This window comes from Balaenoptera physalus (assembly GCF_965194825.1).
Source record: "Balaenoptera physalus genome assembly, chromosome: 13".
NCBI classification, from domain to species: domain Eukaryota; kingdom Metazoa; phylum Chordata; class Mammalia; order Artiodactyla; family Balaenopteridae; genus Balaenoptera; species Balaenoptera physalus.
Genome location: NC_138892.1, coordinates 64,656,711 through 64,675,875, shown reverse-complemented (window position 1 = coordinate 64,675,875; position 19,165 = coordinate 64,656,711). Strand labels below are relative to the sequence as shown.

General features: G+C 47.7%; 1 protein-coding gene and 1 long non-coding RNA gene across 9 annotated transcripts in view; one reads left to right on the top strand and one right to left on the bottom strand.

Annotated features, from left to right (window-relative positions):
* The window catches only part of NCKAP5L (NCK associated protein 5 like), a 30,631-nt gene extending 17,484 nt beyond the window's left edge, over positions 1–13,147 (bottom strand). For all 8 annotated transcript variants that reach the window (XR_014252596.1, XM_082421290.1, XM_082421298.1 and 5 more), the window contains exon 1: positions 13,029–13,147. The gene's annotated coding sequence lies outside the window, so the exon portion shown is untranslated. The remainder of the gene's footprint in view (positions 1–13,028) is intronic.
* Positions 13,148–13,257: 110 nt separating this feature from the next.
* On the top strand, positions 13,258–14,730 carry LOC309641495. Its single transcript, XR_014252639.1, has 2 exons — positions 13,258–13,395; positions 13,651–14,730. It is a non-coding gene; the product is annotated as an uncharacterized lncRNA (long non-coding RNA).
* The last annotated feature ends 4,435 nt before the right edge of the window (positions 14,731–19,165 follow it).

Here is a 19,165-nt window from a genome sequence, read left to right as displayed (position 1 = left end):
CAGCCAAGAAGCCCAGGCCCCACTCCCAAAAGCTCAGCAGGCCCATCCTAGCCCGGCCAAGAGTACTGGAAAAAGCCTCAGACCAGAAGGCAGAAGGCTTCTAGTCCCAACAATGCAATTTATTTGCTGTGTGACTTTAGGCAAATCACTCAGTTTCTCAAGGATAAGTTCCTTCATGCCAAGTGGAGGTTGTTCTAGAACAGTGGTTCTCAAAGTGTGGTCCAGGGACCCCGAGGCCCTTTCAAGGAATCTACAGGGTCAAAACTATTTTCACAATATCACTAAGACATTATTTACCTTTTTAACTCTCATTCTCTCATGAGTATATAGTGGCATTTTCCAGAGGCTACGTGATATGTGATAACACGACAGATTTAACACAGAAGCCGATATGAGAATCTAGCTGCCTTCTATTAAGTCAGACATAACAGATTTGCAAAAATGAAGAACAATGCCATTCACTATTTTTTGTTTTGGAAAATATATGATTATTTTTCATAAAATATGTTAACATGGGTTTATTGTTACTTTTAAATGAATTAAATAAATGTTTAAAACTCTCAGTTCTAATTTGTATGACAGTAAATGTCAATAGGTACAATCTATATGAATCAAAGCTCTTTGGGGTCTTCAATTTTTATATTGTAGAAGGGTCCTTAGACTCAATAGTTTGAAAAGAATCACTTTTCTTAGAACACTGTGGTCCAGTAGACCTTTCTGTGATGATGAAAAGGTTTATTCCATGCTGTTCAATATGGTAGCCACCAGCCACACATGGCTACTGAGCATGTGAAATGAGGCCAGTCCAACTGGGGAACTGAATTTTAAATTTAAATAGCCATATGCAGCTGCTGGCGACGATACTGGACAGCGAAGTTAGAAGATCCCTGGGATTCCTTGACTTGAGCATTCGAGGTCAATGCTTCTTTCCAATCTAGAGTAGGGAAGGGAAGGGAAGGACAGGACTTAACACTCCTGTCCCCAGGCTTTTGCTCACACTATTTCTCACTCTCTCTTCACCAAAGGAAGGCCATCTCAGCCCCAAGGGCAGTCCTGCTGGCACTCTTACCAAGGCTTAGAGTTGCTCTCTCATTCTCTGCAACGACTACTTCACACCCTCTCCAATTGCCTCAAACTTCTGGTCTACCACCTCCCCTCGCTTCCCCAGCGGACTGAAGCCAGCAGAGGGGAAACCCCTCAAACCTCTCGCCACCACAGTCCCAGCCCCATCGGAATCCTCTGTACTTCCTTCTCTCCTCCTGTTACAGCAGAGGGGCTGCCCTTTTCCCAGGCAAGGCCAGTCCTTCCTACCCCAGACCCTCCCCATTTATGTCTTCAGGGTCTACTTCCTGAAGGGATCTTTCCCATCTACCTTTACAGCTTCTCAGGTACCTTTCATCTTAAAAATAATTTCCCCCTGACATTTCTCCAGATACTGCCCTCTTTTGCCTTTCACAGCCAAACTTCTCAAAAAAAGCCATCCTCACTTCTCACTCCTTCCTCAACCTGGTCAAACTTCAGCAGTAACTGCCACAACGCTAAATCCTACAATATTTTTCAGTCCCCATTGCCTTCTCAAGCACAAATGCCTCTGGTGGCCACTTCCTGCTGGACTATGTTTTTTAAAGCTTTGAGACATAGTTCAACTCCCACACAACTCACCCATTTAAAGTGTACAATTCAGTGGTTTGCAGTATATTCACTGATATATACAATCATGGCCATTGTCAATTTTAGAACATTTTCATTACTCCTTAGTTACCAGCCCCTCACACCCAAACCAAGGCAACCACTAATCATTTTCTGTCTCTATAGATTTCCCCATTCTGGACATTTCATATGAATGGAATCATACAATAGCTGGTCTTCTGTGACTGGTTTCTTTCACTCTGCATAATGTTTCCAAGGTTCATCTCTGTTGAAGCATGTATCAGTACTACATTCCTCTTTATGGCCACATAATATTCCATTGTATGGCTATGCCACAATTTGTTTATCCATTCAGCTGCTGATGGACATTTGAACTGTTTCCACTTTTTGGCTATTATGCATAATGCTGCTCTAAGCAGTGTACACACCAGTGTACAAATCGTCTGGATGGATGTTTTCATTTCCTCTTGGGTATACACCTAGCAGTGGGATTGCTGGGTCGTATGGTGACTTTAGGTTTAACTTTTTGAGGAACTGCCAAACTGTTTCCCAAAGTGGATGCACCATTTTAGAGTTCCATCAACAATGTGTGAGGGCTACAATTTCTCCACATCCTCACCACTTGTTATTGTCTGATTTTCTGATTCTAAGTCATCTTAGTAAATGTGATTTTTTTTTTTTTTTTTTTTGGCTGTGTTGGGTCTTTGTTGTTGGGCACGGGCTTTCTCTAGTTGCGGCGAGTGGGGGCTACTCTTTGTTGCAGCATGCGGGCTTCTCATTGCGGTGGCTTCTCTTGTTGCGGAGCACGGAAACTAGAGCGCAGGCTCAGCAGTTGTGGCCCACGGGCTCAGTTGCTCCGCGGCATGTGGGATCTTCCCAGACCAGGGCTCGAACCCTTGTCCCCTGCATTGGCAGGCGGATTCTTAACCACTGCGCCACCAGGGAAGTCCTGAAGTGATTTTTATGGTTTTGACTTACATTTCTCCGATTGATGATGTTGAGCATCTTTTCATTGGCTTATTGGCCATTTGTATATCTCCCGTGGAGACAAGTCTATTCAGATCCCCTTGCCCATCGTTTAGTTGGGTTATGTGTCTTTTTACTGTCGAGTTGTAAGAATTCTTTATATATTCTGAACACAGGTCCCTTATCAGATATATGATTTGTAAATGTTTGCTCCTATTCTGTGGTTGTCTTTTCTCTGTCTTGATAGTGACCACTTCCTCCTGGACAATGTTTCCCTTGTCTACCAGTCTCTGCAGCTATCTTCCACCTCTTCTGTGTTATTTATTTGTGAGTGTATGTGTGTATACTTTAAAAAAACAAACAAACAGACATAACAGCATGTTCTCACTGTTCTACATCATTCATTAGCAAAACAATTAAAAAAAAAAAACTCACCCGTGGTCCAGTGGGTAAGACTCCACGCTCCCAATGCAGGGGGCCTGGGTTCAATCCCTGGTCAGGGAACTAGATCCCGCATGCATGCTGCAACTAAGAGTCCGCATGCCGCAACTAAGAAGTCCACATGCCACAACTAAAAATCCCTCATGCTACAACTAAGACCCAGTGCAGCCAAAATAAATAAATAAACAAATAAATAAATATTTAAAAAAAACAACCCACAGACTTCATTTGGATCTTAACCAGTTTTTCCACTGATGCCCTTTCCACTGGTATTCGATCCAGGATCCAAGATCCGATCCAGGATCCCACATTGTACTTAATCACCATAACTCCTTAGTCTCCTATGATCCATGACAGTTCCTCGGTCTTTGTTTTGGCCGCTCCAAGAGGCTTGCAGGATCTTAGTTCCCCGACCAGGGATCGAACCTGAGCCCTCTGTGCTTAAAGCGCAGAGTCCTAACCACTGGACCGCCAGGGAATTCCCAGTCTTTGTCTTTTACGACCTTGACACTTTGGAAGGTAACTGGTCAGTACTTTGGAGAATATTTCCTAATATGAGTTTGTTTGATGCTTTCTCCAATGAGATTGAGGTTATGGATTTTGGGAAAGAATATCACAGAGGTGATGTGCCCTTCTCAGTGCATTCTATCAGGGGGTGTGTATACATGATGCTGAGATGTCTTATTACTGGTGATGTTAACCTTGATCACTTGGTTAGGTGGCGTCTACTAGTGTGTTTCTGTACTGTAAAATGAAAACATACTTTTTCTTTTGTAATAATAAATAGTTGGGGGGAGGGCAATACTTTGTGACCATGCAAAATCCTGTTTCTGCTTAAATTTTCACCCACTCATTTTAGGATTCATCAGTGGGTCTTGCTTGCACCAATTACTATGGTGCCCTAACAATAATTTTCGATTTCCCTCATTCCTTGTAATTTATTAATTGGAAGTTTTCTGTAAGAAAAAGCTGTCTCTTCACTCCCATTTATTTACTTAATTCCATATTTGTATGAGTATGGACTCACAAGCATTATTTTATTCTTTGGATTTTAATCCAATATTATCAATCACCACTTATTTTACTGGTTAAATTCCAGCTTTGGCCATACTTTCAGGTTGGCTCCTGTGTCCTTTCAACATGCCTCCATTAAAATAAAATGTTTATTTATTTTTTAACATTTGCTTACTTTCTGGCACGAGAAGATGTTCCAGGCTGATCTTGTATTTTCCCTGCCACAATCTCTTTTCCAAGGGAGCTCTAGCAATCTTCTTTCTAAAACTGTAAATCTGATCGCGTCCTTCCTGCTTCAAATCTTCCCGTGACCTCCTACTGCTTTGGGGACAGATAAAAGCCCTCAACATGGCCCTGGAAGCCCTGCCCTGGGCTGGCCGCAGAGCAATATTCTTCTGAAAAGCTATCCTGGACTGACGTGGCCCATGTTGATCTCTCTTCAAGTGCCTCCTGCAGGATCAGTATTTCAAACTGTAATGCATCCTGTTCTCTAGTACTCCCTGAGAGAAGGGGCAACTTCCATGCTGTTAGAAGGGGAGCTCCCTGAGGAGGGGCCCTGCTTATATTTCCTTTTTCCCCTCCTACTTCCTGCCAGGGCACTGCTCCTGCCAACGAGGTCCTGAACTTGGTGATCTCCTTTCATTCCAGACAGAAAAAGACCAGAAAGACAGGACAGGTGAGAAGGTACAGTGGACTCATCAGGTTCCCTTAAAGATCCCCAGTGACGGCCCCCAACCCAAGTGGCTCTGAAGGTCCATATGACAAGCCACACTGAGAGGTGAGCAAGGACATTTTCAGATTTGTCCCGAACATTGATATGACCTTTTCCAAGCTCTCAACCTTCTCCCCAGGTCTCAGTGATGCCCTCTGGCAAAGAGACTAATCTATTCATTCTGCAAATATTCTGGACAGATCACTCAGTGGGAGGTACAGTGCTGGGTATTGGGACGCAATTTAGAGATGGGTCAGTTCTTTTCAGACTTCTTGGAGCTTTCAGACTAGTAGAGGATGTAAGACATGTAGGTAAATAGCTGTACTGTGAAGGACGTTCCACAAGAGAAGTCTTTGGAGAACTTTAAAAATCAGGAGAGAAATATTAAGCTGGAACAGTTTTTCAGAATTTGAGCATCTAGGGAACTCAGCCTTTATAGACAGATAGGGTTTAGCTACAAGGAAGAGGGAAGGGGGTCATTCCAGGCAGCAGGAGGCAGAAGTCTCCGGGTGTGTATGGAAACAATGACTCAGTACAGTTGGACTGAAGGGCATTTGAAGGTGAGTGTTTCCTGGTCCCCTGGCCCATGCCAGTTACCAACTCATCTCCTACCCCCTGACCGAACAGGAGAGTCAGCATCTTTTCAACATCCTGGGTGTAACCGGAGACACATGCTGGGCCCCACAGGAGGAACAGAGGCACAGAGGCTCCTGGAGACAATACCAGAGCTGACAACTGCAACTTCAGCTATCTGCTCTCCGATCCAAGAGAAAAAGGGCCTGGGAGGCTGCACAGCCTATTGGCTCTCAGGCTGCACCTGCAGGCCCCAAAGAGCTGGGCATATACTCAGCCAGCCCCCCATGCTCAGTCCCTAGTGCTCACTCCCCCAGGCGTCATATCCTGGCCTCTTTCTTCAAAGGGAACGGGCTCTGGCCAACCAAGTGTCTTCCTGTCCAGGCAGCTTTAGTGTTGACTCAGTGGGTGCCATTTGGCCAGAGCCCATAGGTGACCTCTTAAGCTGCCAGCTCTGCTCTTGAGAGGAGAAAGTAGCTCTGGTTCACCCACAATTCCGACTAGGCTCTGCTCGTTTGTGCCCATAAATGGGAGTCAGGCTTCCTTGATTCCAGTCTGGCTCAGCCATACTGCATGCCCCTACATGAAGCCTAGAAACCCCTGACTCAGTTTTCTTATCTGTCAAATGGGGTGAGCTCTCTCTCTTGACACCTCTCTTCCCAGAGGGCATAGAAGAGGAGGATGAGATCACGTCTGGAAATGGACTGCATCTGAGAAGAGAGGTTCCCTTGTGTGGGGTGGGGGACGTGGGGGTGAGGAGCCCAGCAGGGCCTCTAGGGAGAAGCCCTTGGATTTGATGCTGCCTTCCTCCTATGGGCCCCACAGGCTTCCCAGGAAAGCAAGGGGGGTAGAGAGGAAGGGACAGCAAAGCCAAGAGCTTTAGCCTTCTTCTAGCCCCGGGGACAGGAAGTGAGGTGCCGTCTACAGAGGAAGTGAGAAGCAAACACCCCCCAACTTCCCTTCAGCCTGCAGTGGAAAGGAAGGCTCTAGCTTCAGAAGCCCACAGGCCCAGAGCTGGGGAAACAGAAGGCAATGGGGTGGAGGCAGGGGAGTAGGCATTTTCAGCACCATCTGGCAGAGAAGGGGGCCTCTTGTCTTGGACACAGTAAAACTCAAGGGGTCCAGGACATCCCACAGACTGGGGTAGTGGGGAGAAGAGACACCACTGAAGTCAAGTTGAGAAACCCAGTTTCCCAGGTCACGTGGTACCACTTCTGCAGCCCTGGCCCCAGACTCCTGCCCCAGCTCTGTGCTGTGTCACGTGCCTGCCCCTAACACACGCACATCCCTCACACACCAAGGTGGGTAGGGCCTCTGATTATCTGGTCTCACAGTACTTGTCCTTTTTGTGCAGCCTCCATCACAGCTGTAACTTTACAACTGTTTAATTATTTGATTAACATGGACTTCTGGGATCACCACTGTACCCCCAGAGTCTGGCACCACACCTAGTACTTAGTAAGAGCTGGCCATAGCTTGAGAATTCCTTGGTTTTGGCATCCGAATGAAGTTTGGTATATGAAGGTAAATGAACCCTGCACCTGGTCTGGGGTCGACTGGGGGACCCTGAGGTGGGTGGTGAAGGTCAGAAACCAGAGTCCCAACATGGTGGCAGAAGAAATCTCTGTACACGCAGATACTGCCAACTGGTGACAGATGAAGACAGTATATTCTATATGCTATCTTTTGGGCAAGGTGGGGGGGAAAAGAATATATATTTGTGTTTATTTTTGTATTAAAAAACAAGGGATATGTAAGAAATTAATAAGTGATTATGTATGGAGGGAGAAGGGGGTGGAGGGGGGAATGAGATTTCTCAATGTATGCCTTTTTGTATCATTTTGATCTTTGGACTATGTAAAAAAAAAATCTAGTGAAAAAATAAAAGAATATAAAACAAAAAAAAGTTAGAAGGAATAACCACTTGACCAGGTGATTTCTAAAGCCCCTCCCAGATGGGGCCATCTACTCTCTTCTTCCCATGTTAGGAAGTAAGGACCAGGCCCCAGGACAAGGGAGGGGTGAGGAGGTCTAGACAGATGAGTGTGGGGTCTGGCCAAGGAACACCAGTGTCTTTACTCTCTTTCTTCCCAGCAATCTCTCCCGGACCTAGGGGAGAGGACCCCCAGCCCCCACTGTGGTGGGCACTGGTAGCAACAAACTATTCAGAAGTTAGGGGACTTCCCTGGTGGCGCAGTGGTTAAGAATCCGCCTGCCAATGCAGGGGACACGGGTTCGAGCCGTGGTCTGGGAAGATCCCACATGCTGTGGAGCAACTAAGCCCATGCGCCACAACTACTGAGCCTGCGCTCTAGAGCCCACGAGCCACAACTACTGAAGCCCGTGCGCTTAGAGCCCGTGCTCCGCCACAAGAGAAGCCACCGCAATGAGGAGCCCGTGCACCGCAATGAAGAGTAGCCCCCACTCATTGCAACTAGAGAAAGCCCACGTGCAGCAACGAAGACCCAACGCAGCCCAAAAAAATAAATAAATAAATCTTAAAAAAAAAAAGGAAGTTAGTCAGGGCTACTTCCGCCTGGATAAGAGCTGGGTTCATTCTTACCCTTGGGAAGGGGGTAAGGTCTGGCCAAGGGCAGAGGCAGAAGTGGGAGCTTGGGCAAGGGGAAGGTTTGGGGCAGGTGGGGGTAAGGTAGGGTAAAGGACTCCTGAAGTGCCCGGGGCTTCCGCGGGCAGGTTCTGGGGGTGTCTCAACAGATCTTCACACAAAAGGGCCAATTACAGCCCTCACATCAAGCCAGCTGGGAGTGAAATGAATCAGCCCCTGGAACAGCAGCTGCTGAGAACCCCAGGGCCACACCCCAGGAATTCCAGGGCCTCTCACATTCCCCTCCAGGAAAGACCTCATCATTCTCCTACCCAGAGGGTCTTCAGGGAGGGACAATTTCAAGCCCTGCATTATAGTGAGAACTGCAGACCAACACCCCAAGCAGCACTCACCACTCAAGTCTTGCAGGCAATAGCATGAGCAGCAGAATGAAGCATCTCTCCTTTTAAAATACCTATACTTTTTTTTTTTTTTTTTAAAGCTTAGCGAGTCCTGGAGAACTCCCAGAGCTTAAGGACCAGCATAAGGTTCAGGGAGCTGTGCCTGACTGGGCTCTTCTCAGCCGCTGCTGGATTTTTAGAAATCAGGAATAGCAGCAATGATAATTCACCTTAATAACAACCTGGCCTCCTCAGGCCTCTTCCATCTGTGTAACTCCCAGAGTAGGGAAAACGTTAATTATCAAGCAGGTGCCACACCCCAGTGATGATGGCTTATTAATCCATCAGCACAGACTGGGAAACTGAGGCCCCGGGAGAAAGATCTGGCTCATACGGAGCTAAGGATACAGGTGCCGAGGGCCACTGGGCAGTGAGGAACTAGAGGTGCTGGCTTCATATCTGTCGTGCTTTGGGAAGGTGCTGAAGACAGGGGCACTTCTTTCAGGGTCAGCCAGACCTGGGTTTGGGGTGAAGGTGAGGAAGACCCCAAATATGTGCCCCAAGCCCCCTCCCCAGCCTGCCAGGGCCTGGTGGAAGCCTTGGCAGGGAGTCCAGGGTTCTGATCTTGAGCCAAAACACTACTCTCCCAAAGCACTGTAAAGCAGGCCAACAGCTGCTTTGAGCATCTCCGCCACCTCTGCAACGTGCACAGGCACTACAGGCTAAGTGAGGGCTCAGCTCTCCAAATAGCCCCATGTGACAGGCGCAGTCCATGAAGTGGGAGCAGGAGGCACCTGGCAGCCAGGTGGGTAGATCAGATCAAAATCATGTCAAGTGGGGAGACTGCTTCTTTGGGACCCAAGCCCATCTCGGTGGCCCCCACCCACCTTTGGCACTGACCTTAAAATAATGAGATCTTTTCTACAGCAAGGCCTGCCTAGTCGGTCACTGCTTTAGAAACCGGCAGAGGAGGCTCAGCTGGTCTGTGCCTCCTCCAGGAGAGGAGGGGAGGCTGGTCACAGAAAACCAAAGATCTTTTCCCACTGTGGCCATGGAGGGAAGCAGCACACACTTGAATGTGGATGAAATGTAAAGATGGAGGCATTGCTTGTGCAGATCCATCTGCAGCCTACTACGTGCTTGGTACTGTGAGAGATGCTGGGAACAGACACAATCTCAGCTCTGGGGAACCATAAGTGCCAAGCCAGGCAGCAACCAAAGACCTTGTCTACCAACCCTCCAGGGTAGGGCCTAGGGAAAAACATTAAGGGTGTTATTCTAAGGAATTTGAAGTTGTTTTTCTTCAGCATGTTAAGCGAGCTGGCCAGAGCCCATGGGGTACCCTGAGATAACACTCTGACCCCTAAGGGCTTAGCTCTCCACAATCTCAGGTTCAAGAACTGCCCTCTCTGCCTTAAGTCTGGCCAGGCCCCCTCATGCACAAGAAATTAAGGCAGAATGGTACAATGTAAAACACTAGACCAGAGTCAGGAGCCCTGCCTCTGACACTCATCATTGTACAAATCACTTTCCCCTCTAGACTTCAGTGTCCTCCCCACCTTTTTTTTTTTCAGTTTCCCCATTTTTAACATGAGGGCATTGGACTAGACTGTCTCTAGGATTCCTTCCAGCCTGTGACTCTATGTTGTTTTGACGTAGTGGCAGAAGCCAGATTGATTTACATAAATTTGCATGTTCAATCAGAAATCCCAAACTCCAAGTATAGAAAATCCAATCAGTCCATTAGTGCAGCCAGACTGGGGCTGGAGGAGTCTGCCAGGCTTGGGTGAGGATTGTCAAAGCAGACAGTGGTAGTGGTGGTGAATTAGGGGAGGAGCCGGGGAAGCGGGGGCGGAAGCGGCATTTGTTCTGAGAGACGCGCTTCTGGTGACCCAAGGCTGATGGGGCCAGGGACCCCTCTTTCGCTATCAGGCAAGATTCCTTTCTCCTCCTGCTTCTAACGGGGCCTCTGGCTGGCTGGCCTCAGAGCCACACCCCAAGAGGAAACGGCAGCCTCTGCCTAGCAACAGCCACATCCTTCACTCTGACAGGGACTCCACTGTTAACCACTTTCTGGGAAACTGACCTTCCTGGGAGCTTCCATTCTCCATCCCAGGGGTTTCTAGCAGTGAGGAAGGTTTCCTTGGGGTCTAACCTAAATACCTCCTGCTGTAGCTTCACTCTCATGGGCAGCAGGGCCCAGGGAAGAGGGCTCCTGGGGAGCTAGCAGAGGGAAAAGCAATGCAGCAGAATGTGCTCCACATCCAACCGATCCCACGGCCTTTTTAACCACCACCTCTCCTTTGACATCCCCCTCAGCACCTGGGAGGCCAAGGATGAAAACAAACAAGGAGAACGTGAAGGCCTTTGGTTCTTGGGCTAGAGAGCAAGTCCCAACCTGGAGAGTCTGACTCCTGAGAAAGCTCTACCCCCCAGGAGGGAAGGAGTCTGGGAAAGGTGGGGTTGCGGCAGCCTCTCCCTGCTGCTGCCTGGCTGGCGTGGCAGGGTCTGGGAGGCTGGCTGGGTGAGGGCAGCAGGGAAGATTCCTTACGCCCCTTGCCTGGGAGCTGGGGGTGTGAGTACAGAGGTGAGGTGAGTAGGGCCAGCGGGTGGGATGGGCAACAGCAGCGGGGCTCTCCTTGTCCTCTTCCCATAACAGGGTAGATGAGTGTGCTGTACTCCCTGGCCCAGATCCTAAAACAAGTCCCAACAGCTGAGATGCAAACTGTCTCCTGGGAATCTGCTTCCCCTGCTGGCCCTTGGCTGCCTCCTCCTCTCTCAACCCCTCCCCAAAGGCACAGCTCAAAGACTGGCCTGCCAGGATGTCTCACCAGAGGCCTTGATGGGTGGGCCAAATCCCAGCCAGCAGCAGTTCATACTCCAAGGCACCAGGGGTGAGCAGCACAGTGGCTATTCTTAGGCAGGATAAGGGAGTCTGCGCCCCTCCACCCAAGGTTCTACTCCTAAGCAACTTACCTCTTCAAACTTAGCCATCCTGCTGGAGGACCTTACTCCCCTCCAATTTCACTCATCAGTGGAGCCACACAATGTCAAAAAGTGGAAAGGAACAGTAGCGCTTTCTAATCCAACTGCTGAATTTTACAGATGGTAGAAAAGAGCACCAGAGAGGCAAACTACCTTGGCTAAGGTCACACAGCAACCTATGAGGAGCAGGGACCAGAGCTTCTCCCAGTGCACAGTGATAACAGCTTGGTCCTCATACACACTGGTTTCCGCTTGCCTATTGTAGAAGGGCTTTCTTCCCTGCAGCCCAGGCCATCTGCCTCTCCAGGTTCTCACTCTCTTCCAAAGGCCTGAGCTGGAGAGAGATGCTGGAGGGCTCACACCACCTCATGCACAGACCATAGACTGAAAACAAAGTTGAACCAAGTGGGGATATCTCCCTAGACAGGGATGCAAGTGTTTCTCTGAGGTAAGAAACCCACTAACCCCACGTTGTTCTTAGAAAGACAGGCACCCAATAAATATGAGAAGTGAATTTTGTGTCGCCTTTCTTGAAAGACAAGGAGTCTCTGAGTCAGCTGGCATATCTTGCAAGAGAGGGTCTGCAACAAGGCAACTGGGCTAGGTTCACTTTCCCCAAAGTACTGCCCACAGAACCATTAGACACTGACCCTTAGCTACTGTCCTCCAGGACCACACCTGTCCCAGGCATTTGTTTCCACCACTATCTCTGTCAGACAACTGTGCTTAAGCAGGAGGACCTGTGGGGGAGGGAGAGCAGTGGTAGGGAGGGCACAGAAGCACTGCCTTTACAGCCAGACAACCGGGCAGCCTAAGACCCCTGGCTACTCAGGAAGGCAGGCATTTAAGAAGTAGCAGCTGCACAGGCTGGTGGATAGCGCTGAGACACCTGGAAAACCAGGCCTGTGGGAGGTAAGGGTCCTCCGTGCCCTTGGGGCAGTGCCAGGGTTGGAGAGACCACGGAGGCTGGGGTTCAGACAGCCGCTTTCCTAGTCGGCCTAGGCCAGTGGAGTGTCGGGCACAGATAAATTCTCTGCATTCTTCTGGCACCGCAGCCAGGACCCAGAGAGCCTTTCCTGCAAGAACTGTCCTGGCTTCACTCCCTGCCCAGCCCTTCTCCCTTCCTCAGCCTCTCTTTAGTGTTCAGCCCGCCCGGCTACCCTTCTCCTTTCCGCAATCCCTCAGTGCCACTGAAGGGTCGTTCCGGGAGACCCCGATCTCTCCGCCTCCCCCCACCTCTCCCACACCCTACCGCCCCAGGCCACGGAGACAGCAAGGAGTGCGAAGAGAAGCCCGAGGCTCGTCTACGCGCCTGCGCTTTGGGGAGAGCCTCCCCCGCGCAACAACCCGGCACCGCTAAGCGGCACCCGTACGATGGGATGCGGGTGGGGTGGGGTGCGCAGCTGGGGCAAGGTCAGTGCTTTCAAAGGGGGCGGTAGACCGGCCCCCGGAACATCCCCCTCTCCGGAAAGTTTCCCTTCCGGGGCCACGGAGTGTGCGCGAGGATGGCGCGAGGGGCGGGAGGGGGTGGGGTGGGGGTGGACAGAGTCGCGGCCGGACCCCTCGGCGTGAGTGAGGCGGGAGGGAGGGCAGGCCAGCGAGGTCCGGCAGGAAGCCGCGCCGCCCTCTCCGACCCAAGGCTGCCACAAGAGCCTTACCCTCCATATCTCTCACCCCCAGCCCGGGCTTACAGACACCCCCACTCGCCGCCCTTTAAATCGCAAGTGGGCCCAGAACTCACCGAAATCAGGTGTTGAGCTGGGCCAGGGCAGGCCGCATCCGCCAGGTCCATGGCCGCGGCTCGGGGGCGGGGGGCAGAGAAAAAGGGGGGTGCTGGGGCCGCCTCTTGATGTCAAGGCTTTAAAGGGGCCAGTGAGCCCCGCCCCTCGCTCAAACCCCGCCTCCCCCTCCCGCGCAGCCAATCCACGTTCACTCTGGATGCGCGCCCCTCCCAGCCCCCTCCAGATGTTCCCAGGACGAGAGCTAGGTCCGCCCGGCCCGAGCGCGCTGCTTCCGCCCTGGAGGAAAGGACCTCCCCTCCCCCCTATAGCGAAACAGACTTCTCAGACCTGGCCGGGTCAGGCCCGGTAAACCTCCCCAGTGCCGGGGTAGGAGAAGCCAGGCTGGGCCGAGCGGGGGTGGAATGGGGGGCATCTATAGCAGAGAAAACTAAGTAGGTGCACGCGGACCCGTGGGCATGCGTGTCTGCTTCTGTAGGGCTGGGCGTGCACGTGTATATGTGATTGTGAGCGTCGGTGTTTGTAATTTGCCTTCCTGCATACGTGTTGGGTGTAAATCTAAGGGAAGAGGCTTGAGTGACTGCTTGGCCTTAAATGCTCCCATTTCCCTTTTCTTCCTCCCAGATCGGGTCCTTCCAGCAATATGGAAACCTGGGCGCTGGGAACAGGCTCTTCGCCTCTCAGAGCAGTGCTGGCCTTTTCCTCACTGGTTAAGGAGGAGGGAAGGCTGACCAGAAAAAGGATACAATTTTGCTCTCAGCCACTTGCTGTCTCAGTGGGGGCGAGTTCCTTCCCTGCTGAACTAACTGCGTGCTTGAAGGAGGAAAAGCAAACAGCCCACCTAGGCCCCTGCAGGGCCTCAGAGCTCCCTTCGATATCATTCTCATTGGTCCTTGGTTAAACAATTATTTGCCCTTGTCTGGATACCATATAATCTTCACAATCTGGCCCCTTAGTGCAGGTTCTGAAGGGGATTCTGCAGAGAAATACAAAGGGATCCCTAGCCACAGGCTCTGCTCATTTTATTAAAATTGCTTCTATTGCGGGTATACACAGGATGTACTAAAGCACCGTATTATCCAATAAATGAACATAAAAGCTCAGGGAACATAGAGTGCTCAAATTGGCTAGAATTGACCAAGAGTGCCTCTCTGAAGGAGGCTCCTTAATTTAAAATGGGATTTGAAGGGCAGAGAGAACTTGAATAGGATCCAGGTGAAGTAAGGACACAAGGAGATTCAGGTAGGAAAGAGCAAATTATCTGCATGGGACAGTGAGCAGAGAACATTGGTAGGGTGGGAAGTGGGAGAAGTTAATGGAGGAAGTTTTGTATGGAGGAGATCAGAATAAGGATATGGATTTGACAGGACAGGTGATTTTAAAAAGTCATTTTGGGGGCTTCCCTGGTGGCGCAGTGGTAGAGAATCTGCCTGCCAATGCAGGGGACACGGGTTCGAGCCCTGGTCTGGGAAGAGCCCTGGTCTGGGAAGATCCCACATGCCGCGGAGCAACTAGGCCCGTGAGCCACAATTACTGAGCCTGCGCGTCTGGAGCCTGTGCTCTGCAACAAGAGAGGCCGCGATAGTGAGAGGCCCGCGCACCGCGATGAAGAGTGGCCCCCACTTGCCGCAACTAGAGAAAGCCCTTGCACAGAAACGAAGACCCAACACAGCCATAAATAAATAAATAAATAAATAAGTCATTTTGGATTCTTGAGTATAGAGGTAGCTTGATGAAAAGAATGCCTGAGGATAGTGATTATTGGAGCCTAGAAGATGTCGTGGAGGTTACTCCCACCAGCTCCCTCACCTTTGCTTTAAAACAATTTTTAAAATTGATTTATCCTTAACATACAAGAAAATGCAGATCTTGGGTGTTTTGTTTGGTGAATTTCAACAATAATATATACACTTATGTAACCCCCCCAAACAAGATACCGAACCATCACCCCAAAGAATTCCTTCATTCCCCTGTATAGTCAGTTACCCTGCACCTACCAACACCCACCCCTGCAACTTCCTGAATTTTATCACCATGGTTTTGTCTGTTCTTGAATTTCACATAAGTGGAATCATACAGTATGTACTCTTTTGTGTCTATATTCTTTAGCTTAGTAACGTTTTTGAGATTCAGCCATGTGTAGTCTATTCTTTTATATTGCTGAGTAACAGTCCATTGTATGAATATATTGTAATTTGTTTATCCATTCTCCAATTGATGGATATTTGGGTGTTTCCAGTTTGGTGCTATCATGAATAAGGCTGCTCTAAATATTCTTGTGCAAATCTTTTTGTGAATGTGTTTTCATTTTGAGAAAGCTCACCTTATTTCTTGATTATAGCTAGTGGCATCTTTGGAATCCTGCAGCACTGATTAATTCTATTCATTCAATCATCTAACATTTATTGAATAGGAATCCGTGTCCCAGTCCTGGGTTTACAACAAAAATTACACATGATCGTTTCCTCCAAGGGCTTAAAAGTCCAGTAAAAGTCCACTCATCTGTTGCATTCCAAAGCCATGGAGTAGAAAAACCTTAAGAGTCTGCCAGGCATTTCTAACTATTTTTGGATGTTTCCAAATAACTAAATTTTGGGAAGCAAACAAACCATGTAGATGATTTTTTACTTTACATTCAGATGTTCGCCCCTGTTTAATAAACACAGCTGGAACATCTGCACTTGTCAGAACAAGTACCTATTCTCCTTAACTTAAAGGCTCTTGCACTCTTGAAAGTTTAGACATTCAGATTTGGGCAGATTCTCTATGCTTCACAGACCTTTATCTTCACTGACAGGAGGTGAAAGAAGTATAGCTACCATTGCTCCATGCTTTCTGTCTTTGATGAGGCCCAACACACTTTAATTACCACACTTAGTTGTATTATTCACTTATTAAAAATTACACTGAAGTTCCAATGTTGGTTTTCCACCTTGTTATATACCACTAATCATAAATTGTTCTTTACTTGAGTTATCTATGTTACAAAACAAGCTAGGCCTTTTAGGTCTCTGGTTGCTGCAAGCTGTTGGTAACAAACCAGTTTGGTGGCATGGTCTAACGGTACAGATAGTGCTGATGAATGACTGGTCAATGGCATCTCAGAGAACCACGCCCTCACTGCTCACATCAGTACTTTGAATGGGGTCCTCTGCTTCAATACTATGTGTTCCTTCATTCAGTGTTGGAGCATCTTCATTCCTCAGTTTGGCATTGTAGCCATTTGGCTACTGTGTTACATTGGTTGATGAACTGACCCCAGTTTAGAATTCCTGACATCAGGAGATGGTCAGGTTGGTAACTGACCTCTCAAAAGATTTTAATAATCTGACTATTCTCCAGGTTGGATTGACTCTGAGGGCATTCTCTTTTTTTTTGGCCACACCACGCAGCATGTGGCATCTGAGTTCCCCAACTAGGGAGTCTTAACCACTCAACCACCAGGGAAGTCCTCTGAGTGCATTCTTGATGTCTTTCCTGCTCACTAAGAGGAAGAAAGGAGCCGGGAAGAGGCTATTATTTGGTCCATTTGCTGAATAGGAATAGATCTTTTCTAGTGCTGCTTACTTCTACATAGGAAAACATGTTCCTTGGGTTCTGACAGCATTGCCAGTATGTGCTTTGAAACCTCATACCTGGTACAGATACGATGGATCTGCTTAGGTCCTTGAACCCCTTTCTCCTCATTTTCATTATTCAAAAATTCTTATTGAGTCTTTACTGTATCCCAGGAACTATGCATGTAGTATTAGCTACCTAATAAAGAATTCATGTCGGGTATGATAAGCAATAAGATTGAAAAGATAAGTAGGGGGATGATCATACTTTATCCTAAAAGCAATGCAGAGCCTTTGAATGGTATTAAGCAAGGGGGTGTCATGATTAGAACTGCATTTTAAAAAGATCGCTGTGGTTGCAGTGTGGAGAACAGATAAGAGAGAGCAAGATTGAAGTCAGGGAGACCAGACAGAAAGTTTTTGTAGTAATTGGGAAAAATGAGAAACGATGTGCTCTGGACTAGAAAAATGATAGTGATGATGGAGAGGAGATGACTTCAAGAAATAAACAGTATTAAAGTCAGGAGGTCTTGGGATTGGAAGTAGAGGGAAGCAGAGTGCTAAGCCAAGACCTTTGGGCCAATCACTGAAATATCAAACACCTGAAGAAGAGCAGGTTTGGGAGATGATATACTCTCTTCCAAACATGTTGACAATGAAATGCCTGGGAGACGTCCAAGTGGAAATGTCTATCCAAGAGGTCAGAGCTTCCCAACTGTTGTGCCTCAGGAAGAGGTTACAGATGTGCTGCATGTTGATCTTCTCAACACTCAGAGCAGCACAAGCTCCCTCCAACAAACACCAGTCTCAGTAAGGTGGACTGCCACGAAAACTGCATCATTTTCTATGCGTGCCATGATGTGGGAAATGTTGGGAAGTACTAATATACGATGATGTTGGATAAATAATTCTGAAGCTCAGAAGAGATATCTGGACTAGAGATATCTGGACTAAGACATTTGTGAGTCATCAGAACATCAGATCATAGGTGGTAACTAAAGCCAGGGAGTATGGGACTTCCCTGTTGGCACAGTGGTTATGAATCCGCCTGCCAGTGCAGGGGACACGGGTTCGAGCCCTCGTCTGGGAAGATCCCACATGCTGTGAAGCAACTAAGCCCGTGTGCCACAACTACTGAGCCTGAGCTCTAGAGCCCACGAGCCAAAACTACTGAGCCTGAGAGCCACAATTACTGAAACCTGTGCGCCTAGAGTCCGTGCTCTGCAACAAGAGAAGCCATGGCAATGAGAAGCCCGTGCACCGCAAGGAAGACCCAACGCAGCCAAAAAAAAAAAAACAAAGAGAGAGATTAAACAAATTTTCAGGTGTTTATCTGCCATTATCATTTTCTGTGAATGTCTTTTTCTAATAGATATATAAGAGTTGGTTGTATTATAATGAAATTTGCCCTTTGTCACATGTATTGCCAATAGTGTTTCTAGTTGGGAGTTTATCATGTGAGTTTATTGGAATTTTTTTTTCCTTTGCCTTAGGTAGTCAAATTTATTGATCTTTTTCTTTATGGCTTTTGTTTTTTTTGTGTTTAGGATGTACTCCAATTTTTTAAATTACCTTTTTTCTCTAGTATGCTTACGGTTTTCTTTTTACTTTAAATATTCCATCCAGCAGAGACATGGATGAACCTAGAGACTGTCATACAGAGTGAAGTAAGTCAGAAAGAGAAAAACAAATACCGTATAATATCACTTATATGTGGAATCTAGAAAAATGATACAGATGAACTTATTTGCAAAGCAGAAATCAAGACACAGATGTAGAGAATGGACATATGGCTTACCGGTGGGGGGAAGGGGGTGGGATGAATTGGGAAATTGGGATTGACATATATACACTACTATATATAAAATAGATAACTGGACTTCCCTGGTGGTCCAGTGAGTAAGACTCAGTGTTCCCAATGCAGGGGTCCTGGGGTTCAATCCCTGGTCGGGGAACTAGATCCTGCATGCCGCAACTAAGACCTGGCGCAGCCTAAATAAATAAATATTAAAAAAAAAAAAAAAAAGCACAAATGCCTTAACTGGAAGGGTTTCTCTTTAAAAAATAAATAAATAAATAAAATAGATAATAAATGAGAACCTAACTGTATAGCACAGGGAACTCTACTCAATGCTCTGTGGTGACCTAAATGGGAAGGAAATCCAAAAAAGAGGGGATATATGTATATGTATAGCCGACTCACTTTGCTGTATAGCAGAAACTAACACAACACTGTAAAGCAACTATACTCTAATAAAAATTAATTTTAAAATATTTTAAAATAATAAATAAATATTCCATCCAGAATCTATTTAAATGGCAAAGACCACTGTTATTTCTCACTGCTGCTCAGAATGACATCTCCATTCTAGACCAGCCAGTCCTTTCTGTTTTCAATGTACAAAACACACATTCCTGTGTACCTTTGCAGAGAGGTTCCTTTCTACATGGCTCATAGGGCATGCTCCTGTCCCTCTTGTTATCATTGCAAAAGCTATACAGCTGTCCCTTGGTAGCCATAGGCAATTAGTTCCAAGACCCCAATTGATACCAAAATCCATGGATGCTCAAGTCCCTCATAT